At 7.8% G+C, this 23,568-nt stretch overlaps 1 protein-coding gene across 1 annotated transcript in view; it reads right to left on the bottom strand.

The window, feature by feature from the left end:
• Positions 1-23,568, bottom strand: part of LOC137621012 (uncharacterized) — a 138,262-nt gene that overhangs the window by 108,052 nt on the left and 6,642 nt on the right. The window lies entirely within an intron of this gene.

Here is a 23,568-nt window from a genome sequence, read left to right as displayed (position 1 = left end):
ATAATTTTTTCATAAATATCAATAATTTTAAAAATATTTATAATTTAAAAAATATCAATAATTTTTAGAAATATTAATAATTTTAAAAATAATAATAATTTTAAAAATACTGATAATATTAAAAATATTAATATTTTTTATTAATAATTTTAAAAATATCAATAATCTTAAAAATGTTAATAATTGAAAAAATATTAATAATTTAAAAAAATATTAATAATTCAAAAAATATTGATAATATAAAAAATACTGATAATTTGAAAAAACTAATAATTTGAAAAATACTAATAATTTTAAAAATATTAATAATTTTAAAAATACTAATAATTTGAAAATATAAATAATTTTAAAAATATCATTAATATTAAAAACATTAATAATATTGAAAATAATAATATTAAAAATATTGATAATTTTGAAAATATTAATAATTTTAAAATTATCAATAAATTTAAAAATACTAATAATTTCAAAAGTATTAGTAATTTTAAAATTATTAATGATTTCAAAAATAATGATGATTTTAAATTTATTAATAATTTTTAAAATATTAATAATTTTAAAAATATCAATAATTTAAAAAAATAATAATTTAAAAAATATTTAATACAAAAAATATTGATCATTTAAAAATATTGATAATTTTAAAAAAATATTAATAATTTAATTAATATTAATAATTCATAAAATACTGATAATTTAAAAAAATACTAATAATTTTAAAAATACTAATAATTTTGAAAATATTAATAATTTTTCAAATACTAATAATTTAAAAAGATACTAATAATTTCAAAAATACCAATAATTTTTAAAATACTAATGATTTTAGAAATATTAATAATTCTAAAAATACTAAATTTTAAAAATACGAATAATTAAAAAAAATACTAATAATTTTAGAAATACGAATAATTTTAAAAATACTAATAACTTCAAAAACAAATATAATTTTTTATATGAATAATTTTAAAAAGACAAAAAAATTTAGATACAAATAATTCACCAAATATAAATAATTTTAAAATTATTAACAATTTTAAAAATATTAATATTTTCAAAAATATCAATATTATTAAAAATATTAATAAATTAAAAAGTGTTAATAATTTAAAAAAAATATGGATAATTATAAAAATATTGATTATAAGAAATATTGATGACTTAAAAAATATAAATAATTTTAAAAATATTAATAATTTCAGAAATATTAATTATTTTGAAAATATTGATAATTTTGAAAATATTAATAATTTGGAAATTATTAATAATTTAAAAAATACTAATAAATTTAAAAATACTAATAATTTTAGAAATATTAAAAATTTTAAAATTATTAATGAATTTAAAATATTGATGATTTTTAAATTATTGATAAATTTGAAAATATCAATAATTTTGAAAACATCAATAATTTTAAAAATATTATTAGCTTAAAAAAGTTAGTAATTTATAAAAAATATTGATTATTTAAAAAAATATCGATAAGTTAAAAAATATTGATATTTTAAAAAATATTAATAATTTAAAAAATACTGATAATTTTAAGAATACTAATAATTTTAAAAACACTAATAATTTTAACAATATTAATAATATTAAAAATACTGATAATTTCAAAAATACTAATAATTTCAAAAATACCAATAATTTTAAAAATATTAATGATTTTAAAAATATTAATATTTCCAGAAATACTAATAATTTTAAAAATACGAATAATTTGAGAAATACTGATAATTTTAAAAATATGAATCATTTTGAAAATATGAATAATTTGAAAAATACGAATAATTTTAGATACGAATAATTTTCAAAATCTCAATAATTTTGAAAATATTAATAATTTTATATATATGAATAATTTTGAAAACATTAATAATTTTAAAAAAATTAATTTTAAAAATAATAATTTTAAAAATAATAATGATTTTGAAAATATTAATGATTTTGAAATTATTAATAATTTTAAAATTATTAATAATTTTGAAAATACTAATAATTTTAGAAATATTAATAATTTAAAAATTATTAATGATTTTAAAAATATTGATGATTTTGAAAATATTAATAATTTTAAAACATCAATAATTTTAGAAATATTATTTCCTTAAAAAATGTTAATAATTTATAGAAAATATTGATTATTTAAAAAAATATTTATAAGTCATAAAATATTGCTATTTTTAAAAATATTGATAATTTAAAAAATACTGATAATTTGAAAAATACTAATAATTTCAAAAACACTAATAATTTTAACAACATTAATAATTTTGAAAATACTGATAATTTGAAAAATACTAATAATTTTCAAAATACTAATAATTTTAAAAATATTAAACATTTTGAAAAGACTAATAATTTTTATAAATACTAATAATCTAAAAATATAAATAATTCTAAAAATATCAATAATGGTAAAAATATCAATAATATTAAAAATAATAATATTGAAAATAATAATAATATTAAAAATATAAAGAATATCAAAAGTATAATATTAAAAATGTTAATAAATTAAAAAATATTAATAATTTAAAAAAATTTAATAATTTTAAAAATATTAATAAATTAAAAAATATTAATATTTTTAAAAATATTAATAATTCTAAAAATATCAATAATTTTAAAAATAGTAATCATCTAAAAAATATCATTTATTCTTAGAAATATTAATAATTTCAAAAAAAATAATAATTTTAAAAATACTGATAATATTAAAAATATGAATAATTTTTTATTAATACTTTCGAAAATATTTATAATTTTAAAAATATTAAAAATTTCAAAAATATTAATAATTTAAAAAATATAAATGATTTTAAAATATTTGTAATTTTAAAAATATTAATAATTTAAAAAATATTGATGATTTTAAAAATATTAATAATTTTAAAAATAATAATAATTTTGAAAATATTATTGATTTTAAAAATATTAATTATTTAAAAAATTATAATGACTTAAAATATTAATGATTTTAAAAATATTAATAATTTAAAAAATATTAATAATTTTAAAAATATCAATGATTTTAAAAATAATCATAATTTTAAAAATATTAATTCTTTTAAAAATATTGATAATTTTGAAAATATTAATAATTTTAAAAATATTAATGATTTTAAAAATATTAATAATTTTTTAAAATATTAATAATTTTAAAATTAATAAAAAATTTAAAAATATGAATAATTTTAAAATTATTAATGAATTTAAAAATATTAATGATTTGACAAATACTGATAATTTGAAAAATACTAATAATTTGAAAAATACTAATATTTTAAAAAATAATAATCTTAAAAATATCCATAATTTTAAAAACACTAATAATTTTTAAAATATTAATAATTTTGAAAATTACTGATAATTTTAAAAATACAAATAATTTTAATAATATCAATAATATTGAAAATATTAATGATGGTAAAAATAATAATGTTAAAAATATTAATGATATTAATAATATTAAAAATAATAATAATATTAACAATATTAAAGATATCAATAATTTTTAAAAATATTAATAATCTAAAAAATATTAATAATTTAAAAAAAATATCAATAATTTAAAAAATATTGATAATATAAAAAATACTGATAATTTGAAAAATACTAATAATTTGAAAAATACTAATAATTTTAAAAATTTTAATAATTTTAAAAATACTAATAATTTTTGAAAATACTAATAATTTGAAAAATATAAATAATTTTAAAATATCAATAATATTAAAAATATTAATAATATTAAAAATAATAATATTAAAAATATTATTATAATATATTAAAAATATTAATAATATTAAAAATAATAATACTAAAAATATTAATAATATTAAAAATATCAATAAATCAAAAGTATAATAATATTAAAAATATTATTAATATTAAATATATAAATAATCTAAAAAATATTAATAATTTTAAAATTAAAAATATTAAAAATATTAATAATTCAAAAAATATTATTATTTAAAAAAATATCAATAATTTAAAAAATAAAAATAATTCAAAAAATATCAATAATTTCAAAAAATTTAATAATTTTGAAAATATTGGTAATTTAAAAAATATTACCAAATTAAAAAAATATTAATAATTCAAAAAAATAAAAATAAAAAAATAATGATAATTTAGAAAATATCAATAATAATAAAAATTCTAATTAATTTAAAAATATTAATAATTTGAAAGCTAACAAAACATTTTAAAAAATATGAATAATTCTAACAATATCAATAATTTTTAAAGCATTAATAATTTTAAAAATATCAATAATTTTGAAAATATTAATAATTTTGAAAATATTAATAATTTTGAAAATATTAATTTTGAAAATAATAACAATTTTTAAAATATTAATAATTTTTAAAATAATAATGATTTTGAAAATATTAATGATTTTAAAAATATTAGTTATTTAAGAAATTATAATGACTTAAAATATAAATGATTTAAAAAATATAAATAATTTTAAAAATATTAATAATTTTAAAAATATTAATAATTTCAAGAATATTAATCCTTTTAAAAATATTAATAATTTTGAAAAAATTAATAATTTCAAAAATATTAATGATTTTAAAAATATTAATAATTTTGAAAATATCAATAATTTTAAAATTGATAATAAATTGAAAAAATAAAAATAATTTTAAAATTATTAATGATTTTAAAAATATTAATGATTTTAAAATTAATTATAATTTTAAAAATAATAATTTTTGAAATATCAATAATTTAAAATATATTGATAATTTAAATAATAATAATAATTTGAAAAATAGATAATTTAAACAATATTGATGATTTAAAAAAATAATAATGATCTAATAATATTAATAATTTAAAAATACTGATAATTTGAAAATACTAATAATTTGGAAAATACTAGTAATTTTAAAAATATTAATAATTTTAAAAATACCAATAATTTTTAAAAATACTAATCTAAAATTATAAATAATTTTAAAAATATCAATAATATTAAAAATATTAATAATATTAAAAATAATAATATTAATAATATTAAAAATATTAATGATATTATTAATATTAAAAAATATTAAGCATATTAAAAATAATATTAAAAATATTAATAATATTAAAAATATCAAAAATATTAAAATTATAATAATATTAATATATTAATAATTTAGAAAATATTAAAAATTAAAACAGTATTAATAATTTTAAAAATATTAATAATTTTAAAAATATTAATAATTTTAAAGGTAATAATCCTTTTAAAAATATCATTAATTTTAAAAATATTGATAATATTAAAAATATCAAAAATATTAAAATTATAATAATATTAATATATTAATAATTTAGAAAATATTAAAAATTAAAAAAGTATTAATAATTTTAAAAATATTAATTTTAAAAATATTAATAATTTTAAATATATTAATAATTTTAAAGGTAATAATCCTTTTAAAAATATCATTAATTTTAAAAATATTGATAATTTAAAAAATATCAATAATTTTTAGAAATATTAATAATTTCAAAAATAATAATAATTTTAAAATACTGATAATATTAAAAATATTAATATTTTTTTATTAATAATTTTAAAAATATCAATAATCTTAAAAATGTTAATAATTTAAAAAATATTAATAATTTAAAAAAATGTTAATAATTTAAAAAATATTGATAATATAAAAAATACTGATAATTTGAAAAAACTAATTATTTGAAAAATACGAATAATTTTGAAAATATTAATCATTTTAAAAATACTAATAATTTAAAAATATAAATAATTTTAAGAATATCATTAATATTAAAAATATTAATAATATTGAAAATAATAATATTTAAAATATTGATAATTTTGAAAATATTAATAATTTTAAAATTATCAATAAATTTAAAAATACTAATAATTTCAAAAGTATTAATAATTTTAAAATTATTAATGATTTCAAAAATAATGATGATTTTAAATTTATCAATAATTTTTAAAAAATTAATAATTTAAAAAATATCAATAATTTTAAAAAATAATAATTTAAAAAATATTTAATAATACAAAAAATATTGATAATTTAAAAAATATTGATAATTTTTTAAAATATTAATAATTTAAAAAATATTAATAATTCATAAAATACTGATAATTTAAAAAATGCTAATAATTCTAAAAATATTAATAATTTTTCAAATACTAATAATTTAAAAAATACTAATAATTTCAAAAATACCAATAATTTTTAAAATACCAATAATTTTTAAAATACTAATGATTTTAAAAATATTAATAATTCTAAAAATACTGAATTATAAAAATACGAATAATTTTAAAAATACTAATAATTTTAGAAATACGAATAATTTTAAAAATACTAAACTTTAAAACAAATATAATTTAAAAAATATGAATAATTTTCAAGACAAAAAAATTTAGATACAAATAATTTACCAAATATAAATAATTTTAAAATTATTAATAATTTTAAAAATATTAATATTTTCAAAAATATCAATATTATTAAAAATATTAAAAAATTAAAGTGTTAATAATTTATAAACATATGGATAATTATAAAAATATTGATTATTTAAGAAATATTGATGATTTAAAAAATATAAATAATTTTAAAAATATTAATAATTTCAAAAATATTAATGATTTTGAAAATATTGATAATTTTGAAAATATTAATAATTTTGAAATTATTAATAATTTCAAAAATACTAATAAATTTAAAAATACTAATAATTTCAAAAATATTAATAATTTTAAAATTATTAATGAATTTAAAAATATTGAGGATTTTCAAATTATTGATAATTTTGAAAATATTAATAATTTTAAAAATATTATTAACTTAAAAAAGTTAGTAATTTATAAAAAATATTGATTATTTAAAAAAATATCGATAAGTAAAAAATATTGATATTTTAAAAAATATAAATAATTAAAAAAATACTGATAATTTTAAAAATACTAATAATTTTAAAAACACTAATAATTTTAACAATATTAATAATTTTAAAAATACTGATAATTTCAAAAATACTAATAATTTCAAAAATACCAATAATTTTGAAAATACTAATGATTTTAAAAATATTAATAATTCCAGAAATACTAATAATTTTAAAAATACGAATAATTTGAGAAATACTGATAATTTTAAAAATATGAATCATTTTGAAAATATGAATAATTTGAAAAATACGAATCATTTTAGATAGAAATAATTTTCAAAATCTGAATAATTTTGAAAATATTGATAATTTTAAATATATGAATAATTTTGAAAACATTAATAATTTTAAAATATATTAATTTTAACAATAATAATTTTAAAAATAATAATGATTTTAAAATATTAATGATTTCAAAATTATTAATAATTTTAAAATTATTAATAATTTTAAAAATACTAATAATTTTAGAAATATTAATAATATAAAAATTATTAATGATTTTAAAAATATTGATGATTTTTGAAATATTGATAATTTTGGAAATATTAATAATTTTAAAAACATCAATAATTTTAGAAATATTATTTCCTTAAAAAATTTTAATAATTTATAGAAAATATTGATTATTTAAAAAAATATTGATAAGTTAAAAAATATTGATATTTTAAAAAATATTGATAATTTAAAAAATACTGATAATTTGGAAAATACTAATAATTTCAAAAACACTAATAATTTTAACAACATTAATAATTTTAAAAATACTGATAATTTAAAAAATACTAATAATTTAAAAAATACCAATAATTTTATAAATACTAATGATTGTAGAAATATTAATAATTCCAAAAATACCAATAATTTAAAAAATACGAATAATTTGAGAAATACTGATAATTTTAAAAATATGAATCATTTTGAAAATGTGAATAATTTTAAAAATACGAATGATTTTAGATACGAATAATTTTCAATATCTGAATAATTTTGAAAATATTAATAATTTTAAATATATGAATAATTTTGAAATATTAATAATATTAAAAATATTAATTTTGAAAACGATAATAATTTAAAAAATAATAATGAATTTGAAAATATTAATGATTTCAAAAATATTAATTATTCTAAAAATTATAATGACTCAAAATATAAATGATTTTAGAAATATTAATAATTTGAAAAATATCAATATATTTAAAAATATGAATAATTTAAAAAATGTTCTTAATTCAAAAAATATTGATAATATAAATAATAATGATAAGTTAAAAATATTGATAATTTAAGAAATATTAATAATATAAAAAATATTAATAATTTTAAAAATATTAATGATTTTAAAAATATTGATAATTTTGAATATATTAATAATTTTGAAATTATTAATAATTTTAAAAATACTAATAATTTCAAAAATATTAATAATTTTAAAATTATTAATAATTTTAAAAATATTATTGATTTTAAAAATATTAATAATTTTGAAAATATTGATAATTTAAAAAATGTTAACAATTTAAAAAAATATTGATAATTTAAAAAATATTAATAATTTGAAAAATATTAATAATTTAAAAAATACTGATAATTTGAAAAATACTAATAATTTTAAAAATACTAATAATATTGAAAATATTAATCATTTGTAAAATACTAATAATTTCCAAAATACCAATCATTTTCAAAATACTAATGATTTTAAAAATATCAATAATTCTACAAATACTAATAATTTCAAAAATACAAATAATTTTGAAAATACCAATAATTTTAAGAAAACGAATAATTTTGAAAATACTAATAATTTTAAAAATACTAATAATTTTAACCCTATTGATTTTTTAAAAATATTGATAATTTTAAAATTATTAATAATTTTAAAAATATTAATAATTTTAAAAATATCAATATTTTAAAAAATGTTAACAATTAAAAAAAAATATTGATAATTTTGAATATATTGATAATTTAAAAAATATTAATAATTTTAAAAATATTAATAATTTTTAAGAATATTAATGATTTTAAAAATATTGATAATTTTGAAAATATTAATAATTCTAAAATTATCAATAAATTTAAAAATACTGATAATTTCAAGTATTAATAATTTCAAAATAATTAATGATTTCAAAAGTATTGATGATTTTTAATTTATTAATAATTTTAAAAATATTAATAATTTTAAAAATATTAATAATTTTAAAAAATACTGATAATTTAAAAAATACAAATAATCTTAAAAATATCAATAATATTGAAAATACTAATAATAGTAAAAATATTAATATTAAAAATATCATTGATAATATTATTAAAAATATTAATAATAATAAAAATATAAATAATTTAAAAAATATTAATAATTTAAAAATTATTAATATTAAAAATATTAATAATTTAAAAAATGTTAATAATTAAAAAAATATCAATAATTTAAAAAATAATAATTTGAAAATATCAATAATTTAAAAATTTTGAATAATTTTGAAAATTTTGGTAATATAAAAAATATTACAAATTAAAAAAAAATATTAATGAGTTAAAAATATCAGCAATTTAAAAAATAATAATAATTTAAAAAATATCAATAATCATAAAAATTTTGATAATTTTAAAAATATTAATAATTCAAAAGCTAACAAAAATTTTTAAAAATATCAATAAAAGCTGACAAAATTTTTTAAAAATATCAATAATTTTAAAAATAATCATTTTAAAAATACTGATAATTTCAAAAATAATAATAATTTTAAAAATATTAATAATTTAAATTTTTTTTATAATTTTAAAAATATTAATAATTTTAAAAATATTAATAATTTTAAAAATATTAATGATTTTAAAAATATTTGTAAATTCAAAAATATTAATAATTTAAAAAATATTAATGATTTTAAAAATATTGATGATATTGAAAATATTAATAATTTTAAAAAATATTAATAATTTTAAAAATATTATTAATTTTAAAAATATTAATGATTTAGGAAAAAATAATGATTTCGAAAATATTAATAATTTCAAAAATACTAATAATTTTAAAAATATTAATAAGTTTAAAATTATTAATGATTTTTAAAATATTGATAATTTTAAAATTATCAATGATTTTTAAAATATTAATAATTTAAAAAATTTTCTTAATTTGAAAAATAATGATAATTTGAAAAATATTGATAATTTAAAAAATATTGATAATTTAAAAAATATTGATAATTTAAAAAATATTAATAATTTTAAAAATATTAATGATTCTAAAAATATTGATGATTTTGAATATATTAATAGTTTTAAATTATTAATAATTTTAAAAATACTAATAATTTCCAAAATATTAATAATTTTAAAATTATTAATATTTTAAAAAATATTAATGATTTTAAAAATATTAATGATTTTAAAAATATAAATAATTTTATAAATATTGATAATTTAAAAAAATGTTAACAAATTTTAAAAAAATATTGATAATTTAAAAATATTAATAATTTAAAAAATATTAATAATTTAAAAAATACTGATAATTTGAAAAATACTGATAACTTTAAAAATACTAATAATTTTAAAAAAATTAATCATTTTTAAAATACTAATAATTTCAAAAATACCAATCATTTTCAAAATACTAATGATTTTAAAAATATTAATAATTCTACAAATACTAATAATTTCAAAAATACGAATAATTTTAAAAATACGAATAATTTTAAAAATACCAATAATTTTAAAAATACTAAAAATTTTAAAAATACTAATAATTTTAAAACTTGATTATTTTTAAAATATTGATAATTTTAAAATTATCAATAATTTTCAAAATATTAATATCTTAAAAATATCCATAATTTCAAAAATGTTAACAATTTGATAAAAATATTCATAATTTAAAAAATATTGATAATTGAAAAAAATATTGATAATTATATAATATTGATAATTTAGAAAATTATTAATTATTTAAAAAATATTAATGATTTTAAAAGTATTGGTAATTTTGAAAATATTAATAATTTTAAAATTATCAATAAATTTAAAAATACTAATAATTTCGAAAGTATTAACAATTTTAAAATTATTAATGATTTCAAAAATATTGATGATTTCAAATTTATTAATAATTTCGAAAATAATAATAATTTTAAATATATCAATAATCTCAAAAATAATAATTTAAAATTTTTTTAATAATACAAAAAAATATTGATAATTTAAAAAATATTGATAATTTTAAAAAAATGTTATTAATTTAAAAAATATTAATAATTTATAAAATACTGATAATTTTAAAAATACTAATAATTTTATAAATATTAATAATTTTGAAAATAATAATTTATAAAATACTAATAATTTAAAATATACTAATAATTTCAAAAATTACAAATAATTTTCAAAATACTAATGATTTTAAAAATATTAATAATTCTAAAAATACTGATAATTTTAAAAATACGAATAATTTCAAAAATAACAATAATTTTAGAAATACAAATAATTTTAAAAAGACTAATAATTTTAAAAAACAAATATAATTTTAGAAATATGAATAATTTTAAAAAGACAAAAAAATTAGATACAAATATTTTACAAAATCCAAATAATTTTAAAAATATGAATAGTTTTAAAAATATGAATAATTTTAAAAATATGAATAATTTTAAAAATATGAATAATTTTAAAAATAATGATAATTCTAAAAATATGAATAATTCTAAAAATATGGTTAATTTTAAAAATATTAATAATTTTAAAAATATTAAAAATTTCGAAAATATTAATAATTTTATGAATATTAATTTTAAAATATTAATAATTTTAAAAATATAAATAATTTTAAAAATATTAAGGAATTTAAAAATGTTAATGATTTTAAAAATATTAATTATTTTAAAAATATTAATGACATTAAATATTAATGATTTTGAAAATATTTATAATTTCAGAAATATTAATAATTTTAAAAATACTAATAGTTTTAAAAATACTAATAATTTTAAAAAATCCTAATAACTTTAATAATATAAATAATTTTATTAATATCAATAATGTTAAAAATATTAATAATATTGAAAATAATAATATTTATAATATTAAAAAATATTAATAATATAAAAAATAATAATATTAAAAATATTAATAATATTGAAAATATCAATAATTTTCAAAATATTAATTATTTGAAATTTTTTTAATAATTTAAAAAAAATATTGATAATTCAAAAAATATTGATAATTTAAAAAAATACTAATAATTTGAAAAATATTAATAATTCATAAAATACTGATAATTCGAAAAATACTAATAATCTTAAAAACACTAATAATTTTAACAATATTAATAATTTTAAAAATACTGATAATTTAAAAAATACTAATAATTTCAAAAATACCAATGATTTAAAAAATACTAATGATTCTAGAAATATTAATAATTCTAAAGATACTAATAATTTATAAATACGAATAAATTTAGAAATACTGATAATTTTAAAAATATGAATAATTTTGAAAATATGAATAATTTTAAAAATACGAAAAATTTTAAAAATACGAAAAATTTTAGAATCTAATAATTTTCAAAATCTGAATAATTTTCAAAATCTGAATAATTTCAAAAATATGAATAATTTAAAAAATATCAATAATTTTAAAAATATTAATAATTTTAAATATATGAATAATTTTGTAAATATTAATAATTTTGAAATTATTAATAATTTAAAAAATATTAATAAATTTATAAATACTAATAATTTCAAAAATATTAATAATTTTAAAATTATTAATGAATTTAAAAATATTGAGGATTTTCAAATTATTGATAATTTTGAAAATATTAATAATTTTAAAAATATCAATAATTTTAAAAATATTATTAACTTAAAAAAGTTAGTAATTTATAAAAAATATTGATTATTTAAAAAAATATCGATAAGTAAAAAATATTGATATTTTAAAAAATATAAATAATTAAAAAAATACTGATAATTTTAAAAATACTAATAATTTTAAAAACACTAATAATTTTAACAATATTAATAATTTTAAAAATACTGATAATTTCAAAAATACTAATAATTTCAAAAATACCAATAATTTTGAAAATACTAATGATTTTAAAAATATTAATAATTCCAGAAATACTAATAATTTTAAAAATACGAATAATTTGAGAAATACTGATAATTTTAAAAATATGAATCATTTTGAAAATATGAATAATTTGAAAAATACGAATAATTTTAGATAGAAATAATTTTCAAAATCTGAATAATTTTGAAAATATTAATAATTTTAAATATATGAATAATTTTGAAAACATTAATAATTTTAAAATATATTAATTCTAACAATAATAATTTTAAAAATAATAATGATTTTAAAATATTAATGATTTCAAAATTATTAATAATTTTAAAATTATTAATAATTTTAAAAATACTAATAATTTTAGAAATATTAATAATATAAAAATTATTAATGATTTTAAAAATATTGATGATTTTTGAAATATTGATAATTTTGGAAATATTAATAATTTTAAAAACATCAATAATTTTAGAAATATTATTTCCTTAAAAAATTTTAATAATTTATAGAAAATATTGATTATTTAAAAAAATATTGATAAGTTAAAAAATATTGATATTTTAAAAAATATTGATAATTTAAAAAATACTGAAAATTTGGAAAATACTAATAATTTCAAAAACACTAATAATTTTAACAACATTAATAATTTTAAAAATACTGATAATTTAAAAAATACTAATAATTTAAAAAATACCAATAATTTTATAAATACTAATGATTGTAGAAATATCAATAATTCTAAAAATACTAATAATTTAAAAAATACGAATAATTTGAGAAATACTGATAATTTTAAAAATATGAATCATTTTGAAAATATGAATAATTTTAAAAATACGAATGATTTTAGATACGAATAATTTTCAATATCTGAATAATTTTGAAAATATTAATAATTTTAAATATATGAATAATTTTGAAATATTAATAATATTAAAAATATTAATTTTGAAAACGATAATAATTTAAAAAATAATAATGAATTTGAAAATATTAATGATTTCAAAAATATTAATTATTTTAAAAATTATAATGACTTAAAATATAAATGATTTTAGAAATATTAATAATTTGAAAAATATCAATATATTTAAAAATATGAATAGTTTAAAAAATGTTCTTAATTAAAAAAATATTGATAATATAAATAATAATGATAAGTTAAAAATATTGATAATTTAAGAAATATTAATAATATAAAAAATATTAATAATTTTAAAAATATTAATGATTTTAAAAATATTGATAATTTTGAATATATTAATAATTTTGAAATTATTAATAATTTTAAAAATACTAATAATTTCAAAAATATTAATAATTTTAAAATTATTAATAATTTTAAAAATATTATTGATTTTAAAAATATTAATAATTTTAAAAATATTGATAATTTAAAAAATGTTAACAATTTAAAAAAATATTGATAATTTAAAAAATATTAATAATTTGAAAAATATTAATAATTTAAAAAATACTGATAATTTGAAAAATACTAATAATTTTAAAAATACTAATAATATTGAAAATATTAATCATTTGTAAAATACTAATAATTTCCAAAATACCAATCATTTTCAAAATACTAATGATTTTAAAAATATTAATAATTCTACAAATACTAATAAATTCAAAAATACAAATAATTTTGAAAATACCAATAATTTTAAGAAAACGAATAATTTTGAAAATACTAATAATTTTAAAAATACTAATAATTTTAACCCTATTGATTTTTTAAAAATATTGATAATTTTAAAATTATTAATAATTTTAAAAATATTAATAATTTTAAAAATATCAATATTTTAAAAAATGTTAACAATTAAAAAAAAATATTGATAATTTTGAATATATTGATAATTTAAAAAATATTAATAATTTTAAAAATATTAATAATTTTTAAGAATATTAATGATTTTAAAAATATTGATAATTTTGAAAATATTAATAATTCTAAAATTATCAATAAATTTAAAAATACTGATAATTTCAAGTATTAATAATTTCAAAATAATTAATGATTTCAAAAGTATTGATGATTTTTAATTTATTAATAATTTTAAAAATATTAATAATTTTAAAAATATTAATAATTTCAAAAAATACTGATAATTTAAAAAATACAAATAATCTTAAAAATATCAATAATATTGAAAATATTAATAATAGTAAAAATATTAATATTAAAAATATCATTGATAATATTATTAAAAATATTAATAATAATAAAAATATAAATAATTTAAAAAATATTAATAATTTAAAAATTATTAATATTAAAAATATTAATAATTTAAAAACTGTTAATAATTAAAAAAATATCAATAATTTAAAAAATAATAATTTGAAAATATCAATAATTTAAAAATTTTGAATAATTTTGAAAATTTTGGTAATATAAAAAATATTACAAATTAAAAAAAAATATTAATGAGTTAAAAATATCAGCAATTTAAAAAATAATAATAATTTAAAAAATATCAATAATCATAAAAATTTTGATAATTTTAAAAATATTAATAATTCAAAAGCTAACAAAAATTTTTAAAAATATCAATAAAAGCTGACAAAATTTTTTAAAAATATCAATAATTTGAAAAATAATCATTTTAAAAATACTGATAATTTCAAAAATAATAATAATTTTAAAAATATTAATAATTTAAATTTTTTTATAATTTTAAAAATATTAATAATTTTAAAAATATTAATAATCTTAAAAATATTAATGATTTTAAAAATATTTGTAAATTCAAAAATATTAATAATTTAAAAAATATTAATGATTTTAAAAATATTAATGATATTGAAAATATTAATAATTTTAAAAAATATTAATAATTTTAAAAATATTATTAATTTTAAAAATATCAATGATTTAGGAAAAAATAATGATTTCGAAAATATTAATAATTTTAAAAATACTAATAATTTTAAAAATATTAATAAGTTTAAAATTATTAATGATTTTTAAAATATTGATAATTTTAAAATTATCAATGATTCTTAAAATATTAATAATTTAAAAAATTTTCTTAATTTGAAAAATAATGATAATTTAAAAAATATTGATAATTTTAAAAATATTGATAATTTAAAAAATATTGATAATTTAAAAAATATTGATAATTTAAAAAATATTAATAATTTTAAAAATATTAATGATTCTAAAAATATTGATGATTTTGAATATATTAATAGTTTTAAAATTATTGATAATTTAAAAAATACTAATAATTTCCAAAATATTAATAATTTTAAAATTATTGATAATTTAAAAAATATTAATGATTTTAAAAATATTAATGATTTTAAAAATATAAATAATTTTATAAATATTGATAATTTAAAAAAATGTTAACAAATTTTAAAAAAATATTGATAATTTAAAAATATTAATAATTTAAAAAATATTAATATTTTAAAAAATACTGATAATTTGAAAAATACTGATAACTTTAAAAATACTAATAATTTTAAAAAAAATTAATCATTTTTAAAATACTAATAATTTCAAAAATACCAATCATTTTCAAAATACTAATGATTTTAAAAATATTAATAATTCTACAAATACTAATAATTTCAAAAATACGAATAATTTTAAAAATACGAATAATTTTAAAAATACCAATAATTTTAAAAATACTAAAAATTTTAAAAATACTAATAATTTTAAAACTTGATTATTTTTAAAATATTGATAATTTTAAAATTATCAATAATTTTCAAAATATTAATATCTTAAAAATATCCATAATTTCAAAAATGTTAACAATTTGATAAAAATATTCATAATTTAAAAAATATTGATAATTAAAAAAAATATTGATAATTATATAATATTGATAATTTAGAAAATTATTAATTATTTAAAAAATATTAATGATTTTAAAAGTATTGGTAATTTTGAAAATATTAATAATTTTAAAATTATCAATAAATTCAAAAATACTAATAATTTCGAAAGTATTAACAATTTTAAAATTATTAATGATTTCAAAAATATTGATGATTTCAAATTTATTAATAATTTCGAAAATATTAATAATTTTAAAAATATCAATAATCTCAAAAATAATAATTTAAAATTTTTTTAATAATACAAAAAAAATATTGATAATTTAAAAAATATTGATAATTTAAAAAAAATATTATTAATTTAAAAAATATTAATAATTTATAAAACACTGATAATTTTAAAAATACTAATAATTTTATAAATATTAATAATTTTGAAAATATTAATAATTTATAAAATACTAATAATTTAAAATATACTAATAATTTCAAAAATTACAAATAATTTTCAAAATACTAATGATTTTAAAAATATTAATAATTCTAAAAATACTGATAATTTTAAAAATACGAATAATTTCAAAAAATAACAATAATTTTAGAAATACAAATAATTTTAAAAAGACTAATAATTTTAAAAAACAAATATAATTTTAGAAATATGAATAATTTTAAAAAGACAAAAAAATTAGATACAAATATTTTACAAAATCCAAATAATTTTAAAAATATGAATAGTTTTAAAAATATGAATAATTTTAAAAATATGAATAATTTTAAAAATATGAATAATTTTAAAAATAATGATAATTCTAAAAATATGAATAATTCTAAAAATATGGTTAATTTTAAGAATATTAATAATTTTATAAATATTAAAAATTTCGAAAATATTAATAATTTTATGAATATTAATTTTAAAATATTAATAATTTTAAAAATATAAATTATTTTAAAAATATTAAGGAATTTAAAAATGTTAATGATTTTAAAAATATTAATTATTTTAAAAATATTAATGACATTAAATATTAATGATTTTGAAAATATTTATAATTTCAGAAATATTAATAATTTTAAAAATACTAATAGTTTTAAAAATACTAATAATTTTAAAAAATCCTAATAACTTTAATAATATAAATAATTTTATTAATGTCAATAATGTTAAAAATATTAATAATATTGAAAATAATAATAATATTTATAATATTAAAAAATATTAATGATATAAAAAATAATAATATTAAAAATATTAATAATATTGAAAATATCAATAATTTTCAAAATATTAATTATTTGAAATTTTTTTAATAATTTAAAAAAAATATTGATAATTCAAAAAATATTGATAATTTAAAAAAATACTAATAATTTGAAAAATATTAATAATTCATAAAATACTGATAATTCAAAAAATACTAATAATCTTAAAAACACTAATAATTTTAACAATATTAATAATTTTAAAAATACTGATAATTTAAAAAATACTAATAATTTCAAAAATACCAATGATTTAAAAAATACTAATGATTCTAGAAATATTAATAATTCTAAAGATACTAATAATTTATAAATACGAATAAATTTAAAAATACTGATAATTTTAAAAATATGAATAATTTTGAAAATATGAATAATTTTAAAAATACGAAAAATTTTAAAAATACGAAAAATTTTAGAATCTAATAATTTTCAAAATCTGAATAATTTTCAAAATCTGAATAATTTCAAAAATATGAATAATTTAAAAAATATCAATAATTTTAAAAATATTAATAATTTTAAATATATGAATAATTTTGTAAATATTAATAATTTTCAAAATATTAATTATTTGAAATTTTTTTAATAATTTAAAAAAAATATTGATAATTCAAAAAATATTGATAATTTAAAAAAAATACTAATAATTTGAAAAATATTAATAATTCATAAAATACTGATAATTCGAAAAATACTAATAATCTTAAAAACAATAATAATTTTAACAATATTAATAATTTTAAAAATACTGGTAATTTAAAAAATACTAATAATTTCAAAAATACCAATGATTTAAAAAATACTAATGATTCTAGAAATATTAATAATTCTAAAGATACTAATAATTTATAAATACGAATAAATTTAAAAATACTGATAATTTTAAAAATATGAATAATTTTGAAAATATGAATAATTTTAAAAATACGAAAAATTTTAAAAATACGAAAAATTTTAGAATCTAATAATTTTCAAAATCTGAATAATTTTCAAAATCTGAATAATTTCAAAAATATGATTAATTTAAAAAATATCAATAATTTTAAAAATATTAATAATTTTAAATATATGAATAATTTTGTAAATATTAATAATTTTAAAAATATTAATTTAAAAAAAAATAATAATTTAAAAAATATTAACAATTTTAAAAATAACAGTGATTTTGAAAATATTAATGATTTTAAAAATATTAATTATTTAAAAAATTATAATGACATAAAATATAAATGATTTTAAAAATTTTAATAATTTTAAAAATATTAATTTAAAAATTATTAATGATTTTAAAAATATTAATGATTTTAAAATTAATAATAATTTCAAGAATATTAATAATTTTGAAAATATCAATAATTTTAGAAATGTCAATTATTTAAAGAATATTAATAATTTAAAAAAAAATATTGATAATTTAAAAAAACATTGATGATATAAAAAATGTTAAAGTAAATCTTTAACATTTTTTATATCATCAATGTTTTTTTAAATTATCAATATTTTTTTTTAAATTATTAATATTCTTTAAATAATTGACATTTTTAAAATTATTGATATTTTCAAAATTATTAATATTCTTGAAATTATTATTAATTTTAAAATATTGATAATATGAAAAATACTGATAATTTTAAAACTACCAATAATTTCAAAAATATTAATAATTTTAAAAATATTTATAATTTTTAAAATACTAATAATTTTAAAAATACTAATAATTTTTAAAAATATTGATAATTTTAAAAATATATAATTTTAAATATATCAATAATAATAAAAATAATAATATTAAGAATAATAATTTAGAAAATATTAATAATATTAATCATATCAATAATAATATTAATATTAAAAATAATAGTATTGAAAATAATAATAAAAGTATAAAAATATTAAAAATATTAATAATTTAAAAAATATTGATGATTTTAAAAATATTAATAATTTTAAAAATAATAATTTTGAAAATATTAATGATTTTAAAAATATTAATTATCTAAAAAATTATAATGACTTAAAATATTAATGATTTTAAAAATATTAATAATTTAAAAATATTAATAATTTTAAAAATATCAATGATTTTAAAAATATTAATAATTTTAAAAATATTAATTCTTTTAAAAATACTGATAATTTTGAAAATATTAATAATTTTAAAAATATTAATGATTTTAAAAATATTAATAATTTTGAAAATATTAATAATTTTAAAATTAATAATAAATTAAAAAATATGAATAATTTCAAAATTATTAATGATTTTAAAAATATTAATGATTTGAAAAATACTGATAATTTGAAAAATCTTAATAATTTGAAAAATACTATTTTAAAAAATAATAATCTTAAAAATATCAATAATTTTAAAAATACTAATAATTTTTAAAATATTAATAATTTTGAAATTACTGATAATTTTAAAAATACAAATAATTTTAAAAATATCAATAATATTGAAAATATTAATAATGGTAAAAATATTAATAATATTAAAAATATTAATGATAATAATAATATTAAAAATAATAATAATATTAACAATATTAAAAATATCAATAATTTTAAAAATATTAATAATTTAAAAAATATTATTAATTTAAAAAAATATCAATAATTTAAAAAATATTGATAATATAAAAAATACTGATAATTTGAAAAATACTAATAATTTGAAAAATACTAATAATTTTAAAAATATTAATAATTTCAAAAATACTAATAATTTTTGAAAATACTAATAATTTAAAAAATATAAATAATTTTAAAATATCAATAATATTAAAATTATTAATAATATTAGAAATAATAACATTAAAAATATTATTAAAAATATTAATATAATATATTAAAAATATTAATAATATTAAAAATATCAATAATATCAAAAGTATAATGATATTAAAAATATTAATAATATTAAAAATATAAATAATTTAAAAAATAATAATAATTTTAAAATTAAAAATATTAAAAATATTAATAATTCAAAAAATATTAATATTTAAAAAAAATATCAATAATTTAGAAAATAAAAAAAATTTAAAAAATATCCATAATTTTAAAATTTTAATAATTTTGAAAATATTGGTAATTTTAAAAATATTACCAAATAAAAAAATATTGATAATTCAAAAAAATAAAAAATTCAAAAAATAATGATAATTTAAAAAATATCAATAATTTCAAAAATTTTAATCATTTTAAAAATATTAATAATTTAAAAGCTAACAAAAACATTTTAAAAAATACGAATAATTCTAACAATATCAATCATTTTTAAAGTATTAATAATTTTTAAAATATCAATAATTTTAAAAATATTAATAATTTTGATAATATTGATTAATAATTTTCAAAATACTAATTTTGAAAATAATAATAATTTTGAAAATATTAATAATTTTTAAAATAATGATTTTGGAAATATTAATGATTTTAAAAATATTAATTATTTTAAAAATTATAATGACTTAAAATATAAATGATTTCAAAAATATTAATAATTTTAAAAATATTAATAATTTTAAAAATATTAATAATTTCAAAAATATTAATCCTTTTAAAAATATTATTAATTTTGAAAATATTAATAATTTCAAAAATATTAATGATTTTAAAAATATTAATAATTTTGAAAATATCAATAATTTTAAAATTGATAATAAATTAAAAAAATATAAATAATTTTAAAATTATTAAAGATTTTAAAAATATTAATGATTTTAAAATCAATAATAATTTTAAAAAAATAATAATTTTTGAAATATCAATAATTTAAAATATATTGATAATTTAAAAAAATTAATAATTTAAAAAAATTGATAATTCAAACAATATTGATGATTTAAAAAAATATTAATGATCTAAAAATATTAATAATTTAAAAATACTGATAATTTGAAAATACTAATAATTTGAAAAATACTAATTTTAAAAATATTAATAATTTTATAAATACTAATAATTTTTAAAAATACTAATCTAAAATTATAAATAATTTTAAAAATATCAATAATATTGAAAATATTAATAATATTAAAAATGATAATTATATTATTAATATTAAATAATATTAAGAATATTAAAAATAATATTAAAAAATATTAATAATATTAAAAATATCAAGAATATTAAAAGTATAATAATATTAATATATTAATAATTTAGAAAATATTAAAAATAAAAAAAGTATTAATAATTCAACAAATATTAATAATTTTAAAAAATATTAATAATTTTAGAGGCAATAATTTTTTTATAAATATCAATAATTTTAAAAATATTTATAATTTAAAAAATATCAATAATTTTTAGAAATATTAATAATTTTAAAAATAATAATAATTTTAAAAATACTGATAATATTAAAAATATTAATATTTTTTATTAATAATTTTAAAAATATCAATAATCTTAAAAATGTTAATAATTGAAAAAATATTAATAATTTAAAAAAATATTAATAATTTAAAAAATATTGATAATATAAAAAATACTGATAATTTGAAAAAACTAATAATTTGAAAAATACTAATGATTTTAAAAATATTAATAATTCTAAAAATACTGATAATTTTAAAAATACGAATAATTTCAAAAATAACAATAATTTTAGAAATACAAATAATTTTAAAAAGACTAATAATTTTAAAAACAAATATAATTTTAGAAATATGAATAATTTTAAAAAGACAAAAAAATTAGATACAAATATTTTACAAAATCCAAATAATTTTAAAAATATGAATAGTTTTAAAAATATGAATAATTTTAAAAATATGAATAATTTTAAAAATATGAATAATTTTAAAAATAATGATAATTCTAAAAATATGAATAATTCTAAAAATATGGTTAATTTTAAAAATATTAATAATTTTAAAAATATTAAAAATTTCGAAAATATTAATAATTTTATGAATATTAATTTTAAAATATTAATAATTTTAAAAATATAAATAATTTTAAAAATATTAAGGAATTTAAAAATGTTAATGATTTTAAAAATATTAATTATTTTAAAAATATTAATGACATTAAATATTAATGATTTTGAAAATATTTATAATTTCAGAAATATTAATAATTTTAAAAATACTAATAGTTTTAAAAATACTAATAATTTTAAAAAATCCTAATAACTTTAATAATATAAATAATTTTATTAATATCAATAATGTTAAAAATATTAATAATATTGAAAATAATAATATTTATAATATTAAAAAATATTAATAATATGAAAAATAATAATATTAAAAATATTAATAATATTGAAAATATCAATAATTTTCAAAATATTAATTATTTGAAATTTTTTTAATAATTTAAAAAAAAATATTGATAATTCGAAAAATATTGATAATTTAAAAAAATACTAATAATTTGAAAAATATTAATAATTCATAAAATACTGATAATTCGAAAAATACTAAT

The sequence above is a fragment of the Palaemon carinicauda genome, chromosome 2 (assembly GCF_036898095.1).
Source record: "Palaemon carinicauda isolate YSFRI2023 chromosome 2, ASM3689809v2, whole genome shotgun sequence".
Lineage (NCBI taxonomy): Eukaryota > Metazoa > Arthropoda > Malacostraca > Decapoda > Palaemonidae > Palaemon > Palaemon carinicauda.
Note: the sequence above shows the minus strand (reverse complement) of the source record. Positions and strands in the feature narration are given on the sequence as shown.